At 44.7% G+C, this 23,017-nt stretch overlaps 1 long non-coding RNA gene across 2 annotated transcripts in view; it reads left to right on the forward strand.

Moving 5' to 3' along the window:
• The first annotated feature begins 273 nt into the window (after positions 1 to 273).
• Positions 274 to 23,017, forward strand: part of LOC311605296 — a 67,157-nt gene continuing 44,413 nt past the window's right edge. The window contains exons 1-3 of one of the 2 annotated variants that reach the window (XR_014781887.1): positions 274 to 704; positions 1,604 to 1,713; positions 17,389 to 18,079. This is a non-coding gene — a long non-coding RNA (uncharacterized lncRNA). Of the gene's footprint in view, positions 705 to 1,603; positions 1,714 to 17,388; positions 18,080 to 23,017 lie in introns of those variants that run through there. The other variant, XR_014781886.1, reaches the window with a different exon arrangement.

Genomic DNA, 23,017 nt, shown 5'->3' on the forward strand with positions numbered 1-23,017 from the left:
TCCATCTGGTTAAGTGAGAAGCAGCCTGAGTATCTCCTGGGTCAAGAATCTATCCAGGCTGCCCTTGCTCTTTGGGGAACTGCCAAGCGTTTCCGTTACGGTCAGTCTCCCAGGGCCCTCTTTGGCTCCATATTGTCCTGGGAGGTTATTGGCCTTTTCTCCCTTCTGATGCCCTGAATGGACTCTTGTTCAGGAAAACACAAGTCTGGAAGGTGGAGAAACACGCTACCCCGTCATTCGAGATTGCCCTTTCAGTTCTTGCTGCGGGTGGAGTTTCAGCTGTGCTCGGCAACCACTGACCCTGGGTGTCTTTTTTAATTAATTAGTTAGTTAGTTAATTTCGTGCAGGAGAGTGTTTCCCTGCATGTGCACCGTGTGCATGCATTCCTGGTGCTTTTTGGAGGCCAGAAAATGGCATCATATTCTTTGAAACTACTTGTGTGGGGGGGTGACATGCGAAGTCACGTGACACCACCAAAGGCCAAGCAGATAACAAACCCTTGTCCTCTGCAAGAACGACCAGCACCACCGCCCCAGCTGCCACCAGGTGTGCTTGGGAGCGGGATCCTTCTCAGCTTTTGAGTGAATTCAGCTCTGGGATGGAGCATACAGAAGAAACCTCGATGGCCACCAAAGCTACTCTGAGCCAGTGGCTTTTGGGTTCCCATTGAGAACTCAAAGCATGAACTCATAGAGCGCAGAGGGTGAGTCTTACGGGGAAAGTGTTTTGTTATAGTGAAAATAATTGCAAGGAAAAAAAAAGACGGGGGGTGGGGGCAGGTCCATTGACAGCCACTGCCTTGAGTTAATAAGACCTGACCAGTTGGAGGATGAGCTGCTCAGTGAGGTTCCCCAGCTGTCGGGGTGCTAGCATTTTAGTGGCTTCTATACTATGATTTCGAGGAAGGAGCACTCTTTTGGTGGGGAGGGCGAGGAGAGATAAGGGAAAACGGATTCGTGCCCCAACGCTTACTGGCAGTTCCGGCCTCTGGCCACTGCAGAACTAGAGATGATTTGGCTTAAACACTTCTGGCATCTCTGGCCTCTGGCAAGGATAAGGCTGTGGTCAGGCACAAGGACATTGCTGTCTTTTAGCCAAGAAAGAAACAGCTCCCTTCTCTTGTCACTTTTTTTAACCAATAACTGCCTAGCCAGTCTCCACCTCCTGCTCTCATCAACATTAAGTGAAAACAGCTTTGAATGAATTTCTAGGAAGAATATTTCTCCGATGTGTTTGCTGAGCTTACAACCACAGTAGCTGCTTCTGTTATCGCATAAGCGAAAAGACAGACGAGGGTCACAGAAAGCAGCTTACGCCATAGAGATTTATCAAACACTGATGACAAGGCCCCATGGTCACAGGGAGTGCAGCCTCCAGTTTGAAGGTTCTTAGCCTGACAGATAATTTAAGTGTGGACTTGGAAGGAAACTTGAGGACAATTTTATCCTGCTAGAATCTTGGAAAGTCAGATATAGAGTTTAGTTTTGGCTTGGTGGCACACAACTTCAGCATAGAAAAAACCCCCAACTTTGGTGTGGCCCGTTGGGCTTAGCACAGGGCCTCACCCTGAGATGACAGTCTTCTGTGTATTTCATTTAACAGTGTTCATAAGAAGCTCACCAAAACAACACAGTGCTACCAACAGCATTCGGGGGCAGGTGGTGAATCTTTCAAAACATAGTGTCTCCTCTGACCAACATGCATATCATCATGTACGTGTATATACAAATGCCTGAGCTAGAAAGCTGTGTGTAGGCAGGCTCCAGAGTGACCCTGGCCTGCAAATACTTCTAACTGTTCGTTTAACTGGCTTTGAGGCTACCCCAGTCCCATTCTTTTCCTGTCTTACTAGAACCTCGTGAGTCTTTAGGGCCATTTTATAGAGAAGGAAATGGAGGGTGAAACAGTTCATTTGTTTTCCCACACGACTTAATGATGGACTCTAGACACAGACCTGTCTGTGTGCTTTCAAAGATGTCTCTCAGGTGCCTTGGAGGCAGAATGCTTGATAATTACAGAGGCGTGAGAAAGTCAATAAAACTTCAGTCATTTTTATTGTCACTTACACGGATGCTGAGTGCCTCACCAGCTTCCAGGATGCCACCGGATGCCTTGCTTCAGAAGTGACTGGCAAACTGCTACCAGGAAGTTTCACTTCTACATTCCGGAGGCCTATGGGTAGCCCTGCTCCCTGATGGGAGTGTCCTGAGGAGCCTCCAGGATAGAAGCTCTCAAGAATGGGAAGGGAGACCGCTGGAGGAGAGAAAGATGTATGGAGAGGGAAGGAATCCTCTTCCTCTGAGTCTGTCAGCTTTGCCTTCTTGTTGGATGGGAGAAGCCAGCCCTGCCCCTCCCCCCATTTCTTACTCTCCTCACTCTTACTGGAGTCTCTGTCAAAATGCACAGCATAAGTATGTTTTGAATACTTGCTTGTATCAAAGCCTGGAGTAGCTATGATAATGATCTTAGCCACCAATAGTTTAATATTACTGCAAGCACATCCAGGATTTAGACATCTCTCCTAAGACAGTGCAGCTAGTACACACAGCTTAGAGGTTTAATGGGCTAATTCACTTCAGCAACCCAGCCAAAACAATTACAGCCTCCCCACTCAGTTCTGTAGACAGGGAGATCGAAGCCCAGCAAAGCAAGAAGAAAATCCTCAGGTGACAAACCTTCTTGGAGGCAGCGCAAGGATAGGCTAGGAAGCCGACCTGTCATCATCATTGTCGTCAGGGTCCGGGCGGTGGACCTTCCCACTCACACTCTTTTTGTTTCCCTGCGTCACTTTCCCTTTTCACTTTGCTCTTTTGAGCTGACAGTGATGAGTCAGGTTGGGGCTTTGTAACAGCAGCAGAGCATCTCTGGGTTCTAAAGACTAGCTTATGTAAGGAAACATCTCCTCCTCCAGGGGAAGCTGTGTGCTTGCTACCTTGTCATTTTGGTGAGTCACACTCTCTCTGAGACTCTTTCATTTATGGTCAATGAGGGTTTCACAGTTCACTCCTCTCTTAATGGAAGCAATGCGCGTAAAGAACATGGGATAATTTACTGTAAACCCTCCCTCCTCCTGCCTTCTCCTTCATTGATCCTTCTCTTGAGCCTTGCCAATGAGCATCAAGTCCTGTGTTTCAGGATTTTTTATCAGCCAGGAGAGCTAACTGTTCAGATGGTCATGGCCCTGGAATGGAGCCAAATTGAGCAGAGTTTCGACCAGAAAAGAACAAAAACAAAGTGGTGCCATCATGAGTCAGAGCCTATGTCCTGAAAACCCTAACAAGCCAGGCTCTGCTACCCATCCTTGATCATCACCTAAAAAGACAAATTAACTAACGAACAAACAAACAAACAAACAAAAGGCAGGAAATGGTTTATTTGGTGTGGTCACATTGGAAAGAGGCACAAACGGATCCAGTAACCACCTCGAGTTTGTCTTTGGAGTTTAAGGGGTGTGCATAAACAAGTAGTTCATGTCCTTGCCCGTTATCCCTCTCTCAGCTCCAGTCTCCTCTAGCAGGATGGTCCCTCTCTCAGCTCCAGTCTCCTCTAGCAGGATGGTCCGACAAGTCGGCAAAACTACACAACTTCTTTCCAAGAGACAAGCTCTTTTCCTCGTAGGCACCTGACTTCAACCCTTTTCCTCTCCCAGCATAAAATCCCTAGGGAAGTTCCAACTTTGGAGGACTATTGTTTCAAGTCTGATAGTCCAAGTGTCTCTTTAGAATATTTTCATTTCTTTCAGGCTAGTAATATAGTATAGCACCTCCTTGGGCACAGATGTCCAGTCTGGCCCTTGGCCACAAACTGAGAGAGAGAGAGAGAGAGAGAGAGAGAGAGAGAGAGAGAGAGAGAGAGAGAGAGAGAGAGAGAGGAGGGAAAATTCATGAGCACGTCTTGGCTCCAATCTATCTAAACTCAGACCACTCTGATTCTTCATTCTAACTGATGTTGACCTGGCTTTTGTCACAGGCTGATAATTTCTACATCATTACCTCGAAACTTCTGCTTCCTTGGATTACCCCATTGTCCTCATCAGGACTTAGATTCTTCAATAGGGACAGTAAATACTCAGCCTATGAGGTCGTTGTGATTAATATGGTTAATCAACACACGTTTATGTCTCAACCAGGGTTACTCCAAAGGAACTCAAACAGGGCAAGGCCCTGAAGGCAGGAGTTGATGCTGAGGTCATGGAAGGGTGCTGCTTCTGACCATGTTTGGTGGAATGTGGACATTGGGACTTTGGATGAGAAAAGTAGCTGAATGTGTGGGGCTTAATGGACCATACTAGTAGGAGCATGGAAAATAGTGGTGCCGAGGGTGGTTTGAACCAGGGGCTGGAGGAGAGGGTGCTGGCTCAAGGGGTTTCAGAGAAGAATGTAGGTATGTGGCCCAGAGACTGTTTTTATGATATTTTTGGCAAAGAATATGGCTACTTTTTGCCCTTGTCTGAAAAGTTTGCTTGAGGCTAAATTGGTTTTTTTTAATTAATTCCTTTGGTAGAGGAAATCTCAGAACAGCCTGGTATTGACTCTGTCCTGTAGTGTTCACTCTTATGAAGATTAAAAAAAAATCAAGCTGAACAAGTAATACAAAACAGCTTAGGTCCAGGCATGGTGGCACACATCTTTAATCCCAGCACTCAGAAGCCAGAGGTAGGCAGATCTTCAAATTCAAGGCCAGCCTGGTCTACAGAGTAAGTTCTAGGACAGTTAAATGTCAACAGTGAAGGAAACCATTTAAAACAGAAAGTTAGTGAAGATGTAATTGAATGAAGGAGCCCATGTTCCAGCTCCAGCTCCAGCAAGCAGCAGAACGTGGCAGCTTTGGCCATGTGGTTTTGGCTTTAGAGTCATGGATATAAGAAAGGGCGTACGGAGTCTCCTTCCACGACTAAGGAAAGCCACTAAGACCAGGTGTGCATCAAGGGTGTCCCTGCATGGAGGCATAGAGAAGCCATTGTGTGAAGCTGTGAAGATGAAGCCTGGATTGCCTTGGAGATCCCATGCTGTTGGAGATGCCAGAACCATGGGATGGATACCCGCTGAGGAGAGCTGCTAACAAGAAGTGGATCCAGCATAAGAGAAATAAGTGTATTGCAGTCAAAAAAGATGAAAAGAGTTGGAGATACGAAATGTGCTTTGACAACAGACATGGGAGGCAGAGTTTGGAATTTGTCTCGCTGTTTTTTGGTCTTGTTTTTGGTCCACTACTTCCTCACTGTGTTCCCTTTCCTTTTATTTGAAACAGTAATGTACATTCTATGCCATGGTATGTTGGGAGTATATGGTCTGCTTTTTTTCATTTTGATTTTATAGGTGATTACATTTAAGAGATCGTATGAGTCTCAGAGGGGACTTTGAACTTTTAAATAAGTTTGAGACTGTTATAGACTATGGGGAATTTTGAAGTTGGACTAAATGCATTTTTCATTATGTTATGGCTACAAACCTATAGGGGCCAGGGAGCTGAAGGTAATGGTTTGAATAGGATTGGTCCCCACAGACTCGTATGTCTGAATGGCCCATAGGGAGTAGCACTAGGAGGAGATACAGCCTTGTTAGAGAAAGAATGTCACCGTTGGGGTGGGGTTTGAGCTCTCCTGTGCTCAAGCTACGACCAGTGTGACACGTACTTCTGCAGCTTGTGGATAAAGATGTAGAACTCTCAGCTCCGTCTCCAGCACCATGTCTGCCTGCACGCTGCCATGATGATAATAGACTAAACTTCTGAAACTGCAAAGCAGCCCCAGTTAAATGTCTTCCTTTATAAGATTTGCTGTGGTCATGGTGTTTCATTACAGCAATAGAAACCCTAACTCAGACATCCTCACAAGTGCTGGTATTCAGTAGGGGTTCAAAGCAGTAAATGGATTTATTACTACAGGATAAGTACCCTTCATCTGAGGTGCTTTAGACCAGGAATTGTTTTGGAGTTCTAATGATTTCAGGCTTTGAAATAGTCAAATGTACATAATAGATCTTATGCATGGAACCTAAATCTAAGCAAAAATTCATTTATATCTTATGCATAGCCTATCTATAGGAAGACATTAAATTTATATAATATTTTAGAATGTAATGTGGAGCTGGAAAGATAGCTCAGTGGTGAAGAGTCCTGGCCTCAGATTTGATTCTCAGCACCCAAATGATAGGTCACAACTGTCTATAACTTCAGTTCTAGAGGATCTTCTGGACTCCCACAGACACTGGGCGCACAAGTGGTACAATACATACATGCAAGTAAGACACCCATAAACATGAAAAATCATCATTATCACCATCATCATCATATTAAATTTTTGTATGTGAAGCTAAATTTTGTGGTGCAGAACTTTCCTTTTGTGGCCAAATTCAGATTTGGAACATTTCAGATTTGGAACTTTTTAAGTACTGATGGTCAACCATATTATTAGTCTCACAATTCTTAAAATGAAACTAGGCTGGGAGGCAGAGGCAAGTGGATCACTGTGAGTTCTAGGCCAGCCTGGCCCACAAAGAGAGTCCAGGGCAGCCAAGATAACACAGAGAAACCCTGTCTCAAAAAAACAAAACAAAACAAAACAAAAAACAAAACAATCTATCTATACTTTTCATTGCTTGGTTAGAATTCCAAGAAGTACCTCAAAGTCCTCAGGATAAAATACAGTAAAATTCACACATGTTCTTGCTTGGCTACATAGTGCATGCCAAATATTTGCTCTATATGCCTTTATGGTGGTTTGAAGAGAAATGGCTCCCATCGCCTCATAGGCCTGAATGCTTGGCACATAGGAAATGGTGCTATTAGGGGGTGTGGCTTGTTGGAAGAGGTATGTCCCTGTGGGGGTGGGCTTTGAGGTCTCCTATGCTCAAGCTATGCCCAGTGTGGCTCACAGTTGCTTCTGATGCCTATGGATCAGGATGTAGAACTCCACTCGGCTCCTTCTCCAGCACCATGTCTGCCTGCACGCTGCCATGACAGTAATGGGCTAAACCTCTGAACCTATAAGCCATTCCCAATTCAATGGCATGTTGTCACAATGGAAATGCCAAGACAGACTTCTTTTATTTAGTCCTCACAGCAATCCTGAGGTGCAGGTGATGTTATTAAGTTTGTGTTATCAATAAGAAACATGAGTTTGAACAGACATTACAGACATGGCTCTGAATAGACCTGTGCCACAACCCCTGACCTCCTCCTGAAGAATACTTAAATCTGCCATTCTTCTTCAGATCCCTGTGGCTGGCACACTCTACCATGTTCCCTATGTTTTAGCTCTGGCTGCCTGTAGTGGCTTGAATAAGAAATGTCTCCCATAGGCTCAGGTGTTTGAACTCCTGGTCCCCAGATGGTGGCGCTGTTTAGGAGGGTCGTGGAGGTGCAGCCTTGCTGGAGAAACTATGCCACTTGAAGTGGGCTTTGGGGGGGTTTATAGCCTGACCCACTTCCAGTTTGCTTTCTTAGCAGTTTTTCTGTGGAGTTTAGAAGTGATCGTCCAGGTTTCTGCTCCTACAGCTTGCTGCCACATCTGTCTGCTGTGATGGTCACTTATCCCTCTGGACCCATCAGTCTTTACACTGTAAGGTGATTTTGGTCACGGTGTTTTACTACAGGAATAGAAAAGTAAGTAATAGGCTGCCTCTCTGCCTAGAGTTTCTGCCCTTTCATCTTAACGGAAATAAATTAATCTATTGTGGAAACTTAAACCTAACCACTGTCTCTGGGATGCTTCCTTGCCCTCACCAAGTTTAATTCTGTTTTCTCTGTAGTCCTTCTCTGTTCTTCTCACATGGTGACTATCATGCAACTTTCTGGATACCTGTTTCTTGATATAATGCTTCTTCCGAGACAGGAGCCATGTCCCGCTTTGCATTGCATTTTCATGTCAAGCTCAGTGACAGGCAGATCAATGAACACCTTGGTTCAACCTCCCAACATTTACATATGGATGCAGAGAAGGCTGTGCTAATGACTTCAGGTGTGGGACTAATGGTCCTTTGGATTTTTGATTAGCTTGAGGCCTCTGGTAGAAGCATAATTTTTTTTTTGAGTGTGACTGGTTTACTGGTCACTCCCAAAGGCATTGTTTTCTGGGATACCTTGTTCCTTCTGTCCTGGATTTCAGAAATGAGGGCTGACATTAGCCAGTTGTTTTGCAAAAGCTGTTTCCCCAAGAGAAGCTGTCATCCACCAACCTCCAGACTTCAAAATCTGCCCCTGAGTGCACTTGTTACTTGGCTGTAGAGCACATCCTTAAGTTTATGAGAACATTTTTTTTCCATTCTCAGAAAGTATGTGTGGTCAAAGATGAGATATTAATAAGTTCAGTTCATGAAAATAACTTCCATGTGCTCTCTCAAAATCACAGGAAAAGCATAAGTGAGCCCTTCATGACAAAATGCAAACACTGATGTTGTCATCGATGTATTCAAAGCTTCTAGGATTTTCAACTCTTGTTTCCCAGTTTTAATAACTTAGAATTAACCACCATGTAGCTTTCACAGATTTGAAGATGTGTTTGTTGTGATTGTCAGGCTACCAATAGAGGCAGGATGTCTGAATTATTTATTTTTAGAAGAACATCATGGTACATTGCTTCTTAAAATAAGAAAATAATATTTATGAGAGACTTCTAGAATTGTGTATACAAGAACTTTGGCAAAAAAAAAATGTACTCTTTTAAATCTGTGTCACCTCCCTTGGCTGCACAGGTTAGGGAACCTACAAATCCTCTAGGGTGTGTAAGGGGGGAGTAGGGAGGGAGGAGGGAGGAGAGGAGGGAGGGGCATGTGATGACTTATGACCCTGGGGCACAATGGACTCCCTGGAGATTACTTTGCTCTTCAGTAGTTCAAAAGGAAAAGGACAGAAGGCCTTGGGAGTGCATTCATGGTCTGTGGTTAAGGCTGTCTTGTGAGATCAGCTGCTCATCTCCAACAGAGCATGCTCACACCTGCTGGTTGTCCAGGCCATTGCTGACCTTCACGTTGCCTCTTGCTGTGATTGGCTGCCCAGTCACTCTGCTTGGGTCACTCAGTCTCTCTGGAGTAACGAATCCATTCCCTCCCATCCACCTTCTTCTCCTGGCTCTCGGACACCACCTTCTCCTAGGATACCTCCACTTCACAGGCATGCTTCTTCCCAGCTCTTCTTCTCTTGGTCTCAGGATCACATGACTCAGTTGGCGAGGTGTCCGCTATTATTTTCAAATCCCTTAATGACTTAAGCCAGTCGATTTTTTTTTAAAGTATTTATTTATTAGCTTTACATCCTGCTTGCAGCCCCGCCTCTCCTTCCAGTTCTCCTTCACATGCCCCTCCCCCATTCTCCCCTCTCCTTCTCCTCAGAGAAAAGGGGCGTCCCCCATGGGTACCAACCCACCCTGGCACATTAGTAGCTGCAGAACTAAGTGCATCTTCTCCCACTGAGGCCAGACAATAAAGCCCAGTTAGGGTAATGGGATCAAAAGGGAGGCGTCAGACTCAGAGCCCCTGCTCCAGTTATTGGGGGATCCACAGGAAGACCAAGCTGCGCATTCACAAGTCTCCACTTATACTAACTTGCTATGCTGATCTTTCAGTGGCCTCTAGATCTCCACTTGGGTGTCCAGTGGGCATTTCAGATATAGCATTGCCCAGACCAGTGATCTCTGATCCTTTCTCCCACCTTCTTTTGTTCCTTCTGTCTCCTAGACCCAGGCCTCTTCCAGTCTTCCCCATGGGTCCCTTAGGTCAAAGCAGGGACTCATGGTAGCTTCCTCCTGTTTCTGGTCACCTGCACTTTTCCATCAAGTTTCCTGCTTTTGCTTTTCCTCCATATCATGGGGGTCTTATAAATTCATGACACCCCAACAAAGCTTCGGTACCCCAGTAAGACCCAAACCTCTCACCAGCACCTGCTATTACCTAGCCCCGTCCCTGCATTCAGCCTTGCTCCCACACTCACTACACGGCAGACACAGGATGGCATCTTTTCTTCTCAAATATGGCATGCTTCTCAAAAATTGCCTTTCAGACAATTAATTGCCTTGGCTGAGCATTTTACCCCCAAAACTTTTTTTTTTTTTTTTTTAGATCTTCACAGGATTTTCTTATTTTCACTCAGATTTTGGCTCAAATGTTGCCCTTAGTCAGGGGTTGGGAAGCTTTCTTACCTAGGGCATCTAGAGTGCCAGTGTCTCTGCCAGCTGCTTTGTCTTGTTTCACCACAGCACTTATCTCTCCTTGACATTTTCCTGGCTCCTTTGTCACTGGCTGTCTTCCTCTGCTTACATGTCCACTGTGGGAAGTGGGGACCTGTTTGTCTTGGGCACGACTACAACACAGTTGGATTTGTGAAAATCAGTGGGTAAATGTGGAGGAGTAACTGTTGAATTGTAAAATGGTGCATAAATTGCTATTTCTTCCAACTTTTCTGAAGTGAGCTTTTAAAAATCTTATAATAGAGAAAAATTGAAAATAATTTAGAAAGACAGTCTCATTGACTTAATAATTGAGTCAACAACAAACTTATAATGTTCAATTGGCATTTTAATCTAAAAAAGTAGGAAATGTTGCAACCTCTTAGCTAATGTCAAACAGAAACCATTTTGCAAGAAATGGAAAAGCTTTGTGTCCAGTCACCACAGTCATTTACCTCAAGCTTACGGTTTTCTTAGAAAGGTACCTTTCCCTTCCTTCCACCATTTTGTTTATAAGGAGTGTAGGAAAGATAAGTTCATCTCACCAACACTGCGGTCCATACGCAGCAGATAAATAGATCTCTCAAGAAGGATTTAGCTATTAAATCTGAAACTCCAGCTTGGGACGGTGGCAGTCTCAGTTTGAAGCTCTTCTCCACTGATGATAAATATTCTTAAGCCTCACAACGTTAGGGGCTGAGAGTGACCGGCCCTTAGCCTCAGCTGAGTCAGTTTCTGGGAAGAACCCTGATGTCTTGCCAAGATGGTAAACAGTTTCTCAGGTCATCCACTGAGCTACCACTGCTTCCTTTGCTGCCTGGAAGCTTCCGGTGGGCACACCTGTACCTTTCTGGAGCTGACTTGTATGTAGGAACACAATCAGTTCAGTAGCACTCCCTGGATAGCTCTTCACTCGGGCTGCCCATGCCTGACTCCAGATCAGAGTTTCAAGGGAAAGGAAAGAAGACCCCGTTGCTATGTGCTTAACTCCTTCTTAGCATGTTGGGAAAGTGTGGCCTCAAGCCTGAAATCCGTTTATAAGGAGAACATTAGATTAGTTTTGTCAAAAAGAGATTTCAGTGATCTCACCATGGAAGTTAAAAAGTCAGCCCCAGAGAAGTAGAGTATGGAAAAATCAGCCACCAGAAGCTTAGACAGATAGAGGGGAGGGAGGGTAAGGGGAGCCCAGATAATGGTTGCCAAAATTCCCATAGATGGGGTGAGTTAGACTCTAGAGTTCCACAGCAGAACGTGTCTGTAGTCTACAAAACTTTATTATGTATTTCACAAAGCATCAAAATAGAGGTGTTGACTTTTTAAAACATGAATAAATGATAAATATTTTAGGAGATGGAATGTTAATTATCCTGACTGGGGATTATACATAATATATGTATATATGTATAGGTATATATATATATGCATATATATGTATTATATATGAAGATTAAGTTGCAGTTTCAAGAGCCTGTGAGGTGGCAAAGCTTGCACTTGGACAAAGAAATGGATGCAGAGGCTCCCCCAGGATGCCTAATTAACCCTAGGGAGCATGACAATACGGGCTGTGGAAGAGGAGATAGTCCTTAGAGCAAACACATGGCCAACAGTGACCTCCCTCGCTTCACCTTCTCTTTTCTAAGGAATAGAAAACTACTCTTAATTTTGCAAGGGAGGCTGTGAGGTGTGCACCGTTCATTTCTTCTGTGAGTCGGAAGAGCACTCCTCTCTGCTGTCAAGCCACTTGGCACAAACAACTTAAGGCCAGATCTCAGTATTTCAGCTCACGGTTTCAGAGAACTCATTCCAAAATCCTCTCACCCACGGATTCCCAAGAGGCAATGCCTCAAAGCAGCAGGGTTATGTGGTGGAGGCTGCCCACCCCACACTACTAGGCAGCAGGAAGCAAGGCATGGACCAAGTCTAATCTTCAAAGCCATAGCCATGCCCCCAGTGACCTACATCCCTCAACTGACGTCTACCTCCTCTGTTTCCACCCCTCACAACAGCGCTATGAGCTCGGGGCTGAGCCTTCAACATGTGAGCCTATGAGAACAATTCATACTTAAGTCACGATCCTGGGCTAGCTCATCTCCTGCTATAGACAAACACACACTATGTTGTGACCAGAGTATAACAGAGCTGTCATTATTCTTCACTATTAAGAGAAAATTTAGTAAACTTCAGGTGGTCCTTTCTAGGGAGGGGTTTTCAGAGGATGGTACAACCTAGGAGCTCTGTCGCCTGGACTGGGGATGGCTCAGTCACTGTATATCCATGTAGGTGCACTGAGAACTCCCTGCACACATAACTACTTCACTGTCCTCAAGGTCATTGCTTGTCTTTAATAACAAGGCTCTAACCTAGAGGTTTCAAGGTTCTCCTAAAAACTCTTGGTCCAGCCTTCTTATCGTTCAAGACCTGCCTGGTGCATATAAAGCCAGCTTTGTGTGCACTTAGCTATCAGCCTTGAGTCTATAGAATCGATTTTCTGACCTTTGTACATATGTCTGATTCTCACATGCAAGCTGGTACTTCTATTCATCATCTTAAATTCAGGTGAGCACCAAAGACCCCCCTGCCTCTGTAGATGATCAACGTGACTCCTACTCTATGGTCCAGAGCAAAGTCGTCCTGAACTCATGACCTCAGGGGGCATTGTTGGGTTTTCATGTTGCATCAGGTCTATAAAAGACCAGTTAGAAACTGGCTACAAGAGACCCCCCAAGGACACTGTAGATGCTTGTTTCTCATTAGCCCTGCATGAGCTGTCCCATGACCATCTCTCCAAACGAAGTCTTTGCAAAGGCTACACAGTTTACAGTGCTGTCAGAAAAAATGGAGTCAGTGCTCATCTGGCTGTGTTTCAGATATCAGTCATTAAACAGAATGGTGTGACATCTGTTTCCCCTCTTCTGCAAACACGTAGGTCTAGCAAACAGGGAGCTCTGGATGCCCGTGCTGTGCTTTGTCTGTTGATTATGAAACTGAATATATTCTAATTATGGACCAATTAATGAGTCATATCAGAGGAGGCACACAGAACCTATGATGTGAACGGCAGTGGCTTACGTTTGCTTTGCTATTATAAGTTGCTATTGTATCCGTCATTCATCACTTACTAGTCTGTCATTTGTGTTCCAAATTCCTCACATTTGCCACCCCTGCGCCAGACCTGCCGCGGACACTAGTAGATAACTATGCCCCACAGTATCATTTACTCATCCAATTGGCTCTTTTGGGGGATAAAGAAGGCATTTTTTACATAAGCGTTGTCAGCTCTCAAAAGTGAAGTGTCATCGGCTGTGCATAAAAGTGGCTACAAGAACAAAAATAGTGGAAACAAAATGATACAGATGAGTGACTCCGAGCAGGAAGAGGCCACCATGTCTGCACACAACACCCCAGCTCACAGTAGATGGAGCCTTCACAAAACAGCTCCCAGATCTCTATGGAATGACTTCTAGTGACTTACTTGGAATAAAGTGTCGAGAAGGGTCAGAGGTTAGGCAGGATGTAGGCATTCCTGTGTGAGGGTGGGCACGTCATAGACATGCCTAGACTGGAAAATCCTCTGGCCATGTGGTCATCCTGCCTGTGCTGCACAGCTATGAGCAAGCTCTGGAAAAGCAACAGTAGGGCTGCACCAACCAGATACCAGCATCTCGCTTCCAGGGGAAATGGCAGGCAGCTCAGGGTAAGGGCTGGCAAGATGGCTCCGTGGGTAAGACGCTTGCTGTGCAAGCTTGACACCCTAAGTTCAATTCCCAGAACCCATGTAAAAGTGGAAAGAGAGAACCGACTTTACAAAGCTATTATTTGGCTTCTGCATGTAAGTCCAGCATATGTGTGCCTGCATCATATATACACACAGGTAAACGTTTTAAAAAGCAGAGGTTGGTCTTTTATGTGGGTCTTGGCTGCATCTTTCCACCCTCACAGCCTTTGCAAAAGTCTTGCCTGCGTCCACCCTCAGTGATGGGAATGCACATGACTTGTCCTCACCCCCTCAGGCCTCAATACACCTATACCTCACAGACCGTAAGCCTTTTCCTCAGTAAGCCCTTTCTCCACAGTGATCATTAGCTTTTCTGTTCTTCTCAGCACCCATGAAACTGGGTGTGTGCCGTTCTGATGACAGCCATACACTGAACCCCCAAGGCAGAGCATCAGGCTTAACCGAGAGGAGTATCCGCGCACACCTGCCAACATCCGTCTGCCTTTAATCTGGTAATCAACACGTGTCACAAGCCCCACATGCTGAACACTGTCCCATCTGTGAAATGTGTTTCTTCCATGTGCTTCTGCCCTTGAGGGAATAGCTGTGCTAGCAAGAGAGGAAGACATGGTAAGTGACTAAATATTATTCATAAGTGAATAGAGTTAGTGGCTCATGGGTGAAGGCGGAAGCAAGCATAAGAGCAAAAGACTGAATGGATGTCTGTGGTCGCTTCTCAGTGGGGAGTGGCAATAGAAGAGTCTAACTTTGTTGTTAAAAATCTTTCTGTATACCTTTTGTTATTAACTATCTTCGACAATTTCATACATGTATATACATATTGTTTCCCTTACTTTCTACCCTCTCTTATCTTCCTCTCCCACAGTCAACTTATAAGTCTTTGTGTCTTGTCTTGTGACCCCATGGAGTTTAACCAGGACCATTTGTGTGACCATTAGTTTTGAACTTGGGCCCACCTGGGGATACACAACTGAAAACTGGGACCGCCCTGAATCTACCAGTATCCAGGAGTCCAGAAGGGTGGGGCAGAGCCCTGGGAGTCCCTTCCCTGATCCATGATGGCAGGCCATCTTGTGCATGCTCAGTGCAGGAGCCATAGCTGCTGTGAGATCATGACTGCACTGGCCGGTCATACCTAGAACACAGCAAGCATTCCACAACTGTTCTCCCATCCCCCAGTTCTTTCTTCTTCTCGCCCCCTCTTCCACAATGATCCTTGAACCTTCAAGGGGGTAACATAGGAAACGCCTTCATCTCTGGTTTGGACTTCTAGGGCTACTAGGAATCCACCAGACTCAATCAGGAAGCTGTTCTAGTCAGAGAATTTAGAATGGGATGGAAAACTCCATAGACATCCCCTCTGTTCCCCCTCACCACTTTCAATATTCCAAACCAATAGACACGAATTTACTCAAAATGTTTACTAAGTATTTTCATGAATATTTTTGAAAAGCAAAACTCCCATCTAGGCAGCTGTGTGTCAACATTTTCAAAAAGTCCTGAAGAAAGTCAGACTGTGAACAAAACCAATTGCCTGTCAGTGAATAATGCACCTTGTATTGTGCTAGTGTGAAGAGAGCGAAGTAAGAGAGATAAAGGTGTTGGAAAGCAGATGGTTCCAGGGTTAGAAAAGGCAGACTTGACTCTGGAGTTGGTAGTCTGAAAGGATATTGGCCCCCAACGTCACTCAGAAAAACTTTCCAAGTAGAGAACTGAGGAGGTGTGGCTGTTGTGTCCAGACAGCAAGAGCTTCAATACGATTGGATGCAAGGGGGCAGAAGGGGACCCTGCTCATTGAGGTTGCAGAGTCATTTTTTTTCTGCAACAGCCAGGAATCTGGACTATAACTGGACCAAAGGAACAAAAGACTCTTCTTTTGTCCCCTGTTATTCTTCTAAAGGTACAGGACTGTCACCCAGGAAGAAAAAAAAAATCTTGATTCACCCCTTAAAGGCTTGTGCAATCTCAAGCCCTTCTAGAACAGGCATGCCTTCTTGGATACATGCTCCTCTGTGTCATTCAGTCGCAGATGGGAGAGAGAGAGCTGCCGCTTGATCTGATCATTTCAGAAACAATTAAGCATTTTTACTGATCTCCATGGAGACCGCTCTAATACCAGCCTGTTCCTTTCATGCCCTATTTGTAGTTGAAAGCATAATTATTCCTCCTTCAGATTCTCTTTGGGACCTGTTACTTATTTAGGGAAATTAGATTCTTTGGACCAAGTAGTAATCAAACTTTCATTTTATTAATTGTTTCAGTTCAAGAAAAAAGCTGTCAGGCGGGCTGGGGCGGGCGGGGGGTGGGGGGAAGGGGGAGGTGGTGAGGGACTGTGAGTTTAGGTTCAAAGGGTGGAGAAGAGCCTCGAACTGTCTCAGATCCTCAAACTCTCTTGTACTGATGATGTGATTTGGTCAGTTTGTGTAGCTCCCTCAGCTTCAGCATCCTTGTGAATAGACAAACTGTGAGACAGTGGCTGGCCCAGGGGAGGCTCTAAGGATGTACTGCCTTTCTCCTTCTCCCTTTTTCCTTCCTTACACTCGCTTGCATGAAAAGTGCTCTTCTAACCATACATATTCTGAGCCAAATCACTCTGCAAACTGAGCTTCTGGAGTCTGGATAATTCTTTATTTTCATTGATTTCACTGCTGCACTATGTTAACTGGATTTAGCAGGAAAAGCACCAGTTTTCCCCCACTGGGTTCAATACAGAGCTTTGTGATAACACTAGCAATTTATTCTGAATTATGTATTATATTTTAATAATATGCCAACAATTTCATAAATAGCATCTTTCTTAATTTATTCTAAGAGTGGGCATCCTGCCCATTTATAACAGGGGCACTGAGCACTAAGGGAAAGGAAGTGAATTGCCTAGCACCATAAATCAGGAGCTTAACTCACTCTCTCTCCAGTACCCTCTTCATCTCTACTGCTAAAAGACAGGGGCAAGGATGGCACACGTGACTCTTGAGGCAGCCTGTCATTGCAAAGTTCTTTCTTGGACATTCTACACTCAGTTCTCTAATCTAGAAATAGTCTGCAATAGAGGATAAATATGCTGAACTTGAAATCAAACTGTGTATGTCAGCAATAGTGATCAGTCTGTTAAAGGGATAACTAATTTCTTTCTCATTGGAACTGAAGCTATTTCACAGGACAGAAGTCTCATTCAATAATGTAAATGTGGTTCAAACCTCATAGCTGGGGAGGTCATAGCTCCTTGTGAGAAGCTATGGCTATTGCCTTGCTAAATAGTGTGGTGTGTCTATCATAACTATCTTCTATTTTTCATTTTTAACCATTTGCATAATTATGTTCTATCATTTTCAGTGGTGGCTTGCTTATAAATCACCCAAACATTTTATTTTAGGTACATCTATGTACTTATGAAATACTGTTTGCTGAGGAGGTTGTTCAAGAATGGGAAGGAAGAGGGTCATGCCCCTGTCATTCACCTCCTGTTTGTCCTTTGTGTCTTCTCCTTAGATTGACCTCAGATGAGATCCATAAAATGTATCCTGCTGATTAAGTGATTCAAGAAAGTACAAAGCATGCAAATGAAGCCTCGTGGTTTTGCCCTGGGCTCGCCAAAGCCTCAGACACATGTGACCTACTGACTGCTTCTCCAGCCTTCCTATCAGCTCTCCTAACCCCCGTGGCTTTCAAATCCCTTATCTGTAAAGGTGAAGGCAATGCCGTGTCTGCCAAGGGAAATCATGAATGATTGACAGGCAGCTTAACATTACAAATGACTGGGAAAGTACAGTTGAGTGTCAGACAAATGGGAGTTCAAGCTTCAGCTGCACCAAGCCACTTGACCTTGGACTAGTCACTTCAATCTTTTAACCCCAGTTTCCTGTCTGTCAAACCGAGATAATGCTATCAGCACTAACTGAGACAGACATCCACTTAGCATTCAAAACATGACCGTGAGCACTTCCTACAGAGTACAAACAGCGGCCAGAAGTTACCTTTAATCTTTGGATCCATTCTGCTCACAGCTTTTCAATCATTAAAGAATGAGTCAGGCATACGCTTTATTCTCTTTCCACCCACTTGACACTAACTATCTTGAAAAATAAACGTATCACGCACCTAAGCTTTCTTCTAGAATTCCTGGCTTGTAAAGAGTTTGGATGTTCATACTGCGCCATGTTTGATTTTATTTATTTATTTATTTTTTGGTACATAATTTCCATCCGTTGATGATAAAGTGTAGAGCCTATTGACCAAAAGAAATCACCAGTGGTAAAACTTCTTTTCCTCACAGTAAGGATGTGGGCACGCAGCAGTGGACCGTGCGTATGGTGACAGTCAGAAAGGCACGGAAGCATCTGTGAGTATACACTGCGGCTTTACATGATGTCAAGATTTTTCCAGCCACTCATTCATCAAAACGTATCCCCATCATTAAGTGATGCAGTCCTCAGTCTCCTACAGGGCGAGCCTGAAGACATTTCCAAACTGTGACTGAAAAGCTTACAGTGTTGGTCCCAGCAATCTAAATTTCTTTGTATATTTTCATGATTTTTATTTATTATTTATGATTTCATACATGTATGTAATGTATGTAGATCATATTCACACCCCATTTCTCTTTCTTATTCCTGTACATGGATTTTTTTTTTTTTGGCAACAGGTTTCTCTGTGTAGTCTTGGCTATCCTGGACTCCCTTTGTAGACCAGGCTAGCCTTGAACTCACAGAAATTTGGCTGCCTATGCCTCCCCAAGTGCTGAAATTACAGGTGCCCGGCTCCTACTTGGATTCTTTTTTTTTTTTTTTTTTTGAGAAATAGTTTCTCTGGATAGCCTTGGCTGTCCTGGACTCACTTTGAACTCACAGCGATAGCGATCTGCCTGCCTCTGCCTCCTTGAGTACTGGGGTTACGGTCGTGCGCCACCATGCTCGGCCCTACATGGATTCTTAGAAGTGGGAACATCGTGATGGGAGGATTAGGGCTCAGGGGGGGTCTGCTCAAACTATTGCACTAACCAAGGACAATACAATAGTAAACATCAAACCCCTACTCTGATCTACCCAATGGACAGGACATTCTCCACAGTTATGTGGAGAGCAGGGACTGATTTTGACATGAGCTCTGGTGCCCCATATTTGACTACCTCCCCTTGGTGGGGAGGCCTGGTGGCACTCAAAGAAAGAATAAGCAGGCTACCAAGATGAGACTTGATAGCCTATGACCATATAGTGGGGGAGGAGGTCCTCCTTGGTCATAGACCTAGGGGAGGGGAATAGGGTGAAAGCGGGAGGGAGGGAGGAACGGGAGGATACAAGTGGTGGGATAGCAATTGAGTTGTAATCTGAATAAATTAATAAAATTTTAAAAAAATTGGAAACAAACACCCACTCAGTACCAGGCCTGGGTTCAGAATGTTAATCTCATTTTATTTTTACCAGAAACCCACTCAGCAATGGAGAGGGCACCTGTCTGTCATAATACCTGATGTGGACAGTTTTGACGTTAGTGCTTTCCACACCAACCACAGAGCTACCCCCTGCTTTTTCAGGATCTTGTACCAGTGAAGGGCCCAGGGCTCCCTGACACCTCGGATGAGTAGGTCAACGGATCCAGCCAGGAACACAGGCAGTGTGGAGGGCCCACCTCTTCCTGTCTCGCTGCTGATTCCTGGCTGCCATTGGTGCTGAGACTAGAGCGCCTGCCTCATTTCAGCTCTTCCTTCAGATCCTGACTTACTGCTCGGTCCAACAGCCCTGCCTGCAGCAAAGGAGGCTCCATCTTGTCTTAACACCACTGTTCTTGTTATGCTGTGTGTCAGGTGTCACAGTTTTTTTTTTTCCTTCTTAATGACAATTTCTCATGGCTTGCTATTTTTTTCTAAACTGGAGTCAATAATCCCTCTGGGTCACCTTTGAATTTCTCTCCCAGGAGCTCACTCAACCAGTCAGGCATACATTTACCTGCTCAGAGGCACCTATGTGTCTATTGCAAAGCTCCCGTAGGCCAGGCAGGCTCTGTGTCAGAAGCCAGAGATAGCAAAAGAGACAGGGTGCCTGCCATGGCGGCTCATCGTCTGTAGCCCAAGGTCTCAGGACCAAAGCTATAATTTCAGTGGGCTAAAGGGGCGGGGGTGGGAGGAGAGAAAATGGCAAGAATGTTATTACTATACCTTATTCCTGTTGGAAGAGGGACAAGACAGCATAGCAAGGAGAAGGGGAGAGTGATGTAATTTTGATGTTTACAGGCTTGCGTCTGGTCCCCGAGGTGAGGACATTGGCTTTTACCACCAGCATCTCTGCTTGCACATAAAGCTGCACAGGGTGGTTCTTGCAGGCTGAGCCAGACTGGGGGCCACTCAGCTATCCTCCTCCACATTTTCTTGACTTGTGCCTCTTGCCATGCATGTCTCTGCGCTTAAATCTCCCTGGAAACCACATCAGTTCTTCTGCCCCTCTAGCGGCGCTCTTGCCCTCCTCCTCTTCTTTTTACATGCTCACTGACTTCAACCTCCCCCACTACTTATTCCTTGACATTGATTCAATGTGGAAAATTAGAGATGCCCAGCATTGTTCACAAATGACGGTAGTGCAGGGAGGGTTGCCATAAGAGGGCAGGTTAGGATGGCATCTGTCGGTGGGAAAGGCAGTTGGAATGCCTTCAGTGTATTGTTCTAGAAATAGAAAAGAAGAAGGGAAGGGTCCATTCCTTGTCCTTTCCTTTATGTCTCAGAGAAAACACAATGCAAAGCTTCAGGATTGAAGAGAATCCAAAGACAGGACGCCACGTCCTACGCTGATCATGACCACATAGTGATCTTTCAAGGGCTCAGGAACTTTGGAATTATGGGTAGCAGTGAAGGGATGGAGCCAAAGCTCGTTCCACGGTTGCCTACACAAGTCACCCTCTTACTCTCCCAGCAGCACGTGCTATCAGCCATAGAGACCACAGCGCAAAGCCAAGACAAACAACTGGAAGAAGACACTAAAAACTGTGACATTGCATAGAGAACTTATGTAGAAAAGATGCAGACGTAGTCACTGTACCATGGACAAAATTACACATTAGAAATGTGCACAAAAATGTTTTGTGGCATATCTGAACGCCGTGTGCATGTAGTGCCCACAGCACCAGAAGATGTTGTATAAGATAATAAGCCTAGAAGCCGTCTACTGGGGGTGGCTTTGGTGTCTGTCAATCATCTAGCCTTAAAGGACACAGAGAGCCCACATCACTGGCACATTTGGTGCCATTTTATTTCTTCTATTTGTTTAAGTTCCACCTGTTACCTGTCACTCACTTGAACAAAACTCAAATGTGTCATAGCGTAAAGGCAACAAAACATGATATTGTACCTGGAAATGTCTCAAGATGTTTAAGGAACCCCAAATTCCAAACCAAATTTGGTTTCAATCCTAGGCTAAGCGGGTACCAAGAGACAAATATCGGGTTCCATAATGAGTCTAGATGTTTCTGCCTTCCGGAGATGGTAGGACTCAGGCGTGCCGAGCTGCAATGATGAAATGACCCAAATAACCTTCACTGTCTGTGTCCTCCTGTTCTCCACTTGGTCTCACCTCGCCCTGGAGTCATCTGTTATGTGACATGGTGCTGACCACACTCAAGTATAAGGTATTGCATGCCTTAGATTTATTTGTTTAGTGTGTTGGGGTTTTGTGTGTATGTGCTCATGTGTGTGCACACGTGCATGTGTGTGCACATGCTTGGTGTGTGTGTGTGTTTGTGTGTGTGTGTGTGTGTGTGTGTGTGTGTGTGTGTGTGTGTGTCCGTCCCATGGTGCACATGTGGAGATCAGAGGAATAGAATCTCTCCTTTCACCTCTTAGTTCCCAGGGACTGGACTGTGGTTGTCAGGCTTGCCATCCCCCTGGCCTCATTGCTTGCCTTAGAATCAGTACTGTTGATTCTACAATTTTCTTATCTTAACTCTCAACCTATGCTCAAGCCCCCACTCTCATTTTCTTTATTTACACTAACAGAGGGGTCAGGAATGGGAAATCAGTGTTGAGATGATTCTTCGCTAGCCCAGAAACTTTGCTTTCTGGTCCAGTATGTCCTTTAGCCCCTTTGATGAGCCTGTCGTGCATCTGGTGCCTAGATTCTAGCCAGTGCCAGCACAAGCAACTTTTCCAAAGCTGAACTTAGGACTTTTAGAATCAAAAAGCAGCTCTCATCTCAGTTGATGGTTCAGCCATCCATCCATCCACCCATCTGTCCATCCATCCATCCACCCATCTGTCCATCTATCCATCCACCCATCCATCCATCCATCCATCCATCCATCCATCCATCCACCCATCTATCCATCCATCCACCCACCCACCCATCCATCCATGCTCAGATAGTCATCAATCCATCCACTCACACATGCACCTGTCCATCCATCCATCATCCACCCATCCATCCATCCATCATCCATCCATCCATCCATCCATCATCCATCCATCCATCCATCCATCCATCCACACATACTCACCAATCATTCATCCATTCATCTGTTGCTCTGTGCATTCATGTTTCCATCCATGCTGACCAACTCGCCCATCCATCCATCTACCTACTCATCTATGAAGCCATGCATCCATCCATCCTTCATTCAGTTGTTCAAGTTACACACTTGGCTAAGCACCAGTAGTGTGAGTGGTAAATCAGGCTTAGGTTTAAGCACTGTTCTGTCACTAATGTAACTTCTCTCATGTCTCCATATATCTATCTTGGCTTTAATTAATTTATAGAATGAAAAGTACAATACTGAGTCAGACATCTGAGACACTGAGTAATAATAGCACATATCACACCTTGACTTAAATAGGAATAGATGTGTGTTATACAATGCAGTGTTTGTGGCTTAAATATATAATGAATGATTATTATTATTACTACTCACACTAATGTTAATGGTATCCGTGTGCATCTTTATAGATAGAGGCATTCTGATAAAAGGGTGTTTACTTATATACACTTTACTCACATAGGAGTATAAATAAAATACAGTGTAGATAGAGAAAACTCAATCAAATGAATTTGGCAAAGTCATGTCCTTGGAGGGACTCTCTCCAGGCTCACAATTATGTAAGAAGCACTTCTTAAAATGTTACACATACAGTTCAGGTCTGTAG

Source organism: Acomys minous, assembly GCF_964271855.1.
Source record: "Acomys minous genome assembly, chromosome: 9".
NCBI lineage: Eukaryota > Metazoa > Chordata > Mammalia > Rodentia > Muridae > Acomys > Acomys minous.